We start from the raw sequence: 859 nt of genomic DNA, 5'->3' as shown, positions 1-859 counted from the left end.
AGAGCCATAGAGACAAGGAGGGGAAAAAAGGGGGTGCACTATGGAACCCACAGAGGCTTCAGGAACTCGAAATACCCATACCAGGAGCTTCTAATAGTAATGGGAGCTGAGCTGAGTAAGTGAATAACCTTGCTGAGAAAAAGAGCAAAAACCCTCCTGGGCTCAGGAAGCTGTGGAGTTCAGAGTGGAGAGGGGGAAAGGAGGAAACTTGCTGCAAGAAGGCAGGCCCTGGAACAAGTGCACTGCAGAGGGCTGAGATTCAACTTTTCCATGACCACTTTTCAGCACAGACTGGACCAAGGTAGAGGGTTTTTGCAGCTTTCTGACCCAAGTGGAAAGCAGTGGCACCCTAAACACTGGGGTCTCTGTCAATTTTGAACCATGGGTCTGTGATTGACAGCAATTTTTCATCATTGGTAGCCGCCCGAAGCAAACTCAAAACAAACCCTCAGAGTGAGCAGCAACTGCAGAAACACAGAAAACAGTAACTCCCTACTGGTACCTTTTTTTTTTTCTTTTTTTCTTCTTTTACTTTCTTTCCCTTTTTTCCCCTTTTCCCCTGCCTCATCCAATAGAAGAACCACATTAAGCCACCACAACACCTGCTCACCCTAATTCTAAATCCCCATCACGACAAACAGAAACCTGTATCCATGTTCCCTACAGTGATTCCATCAACACAAAGAAAACTGGAGAACAGTACATCTGAATTAATAACCAAAAAAAAGTATACTTGCTCCACACTTGCAAATATGTTTAAACACAAAATCAGGTTGAAACAAACCGATACATAATTAACAGTTAGAGATAGCAACTTCAAAATGTCTAGAAAACAACAGACAACCTCAAATTAAAAAAA

The sequence above is a fragment of the Orycteropus afer genome, unplaced genomic scaffold (genome assembly GCF_000298275.1).
Source record: "Orycteropus afer afer isolate SDZICR_OR568_19922 unplaced genomic scaffold, OryAfe1.0 scaffold00041, whole genome shotgun sequence".
Classification (NCBI taxonomy): domain Eukaryota; kingdom Metazoa; phylum Chordata; class Mammalia; order Tubulidentata; family Orycteropodidae; genus Orycteropus; species Orycteropus afer.
The sequence above is the reverse complement of the archived record's forward strand: the minus strand, read 5'-3'. Positions refer to the sequence as shown.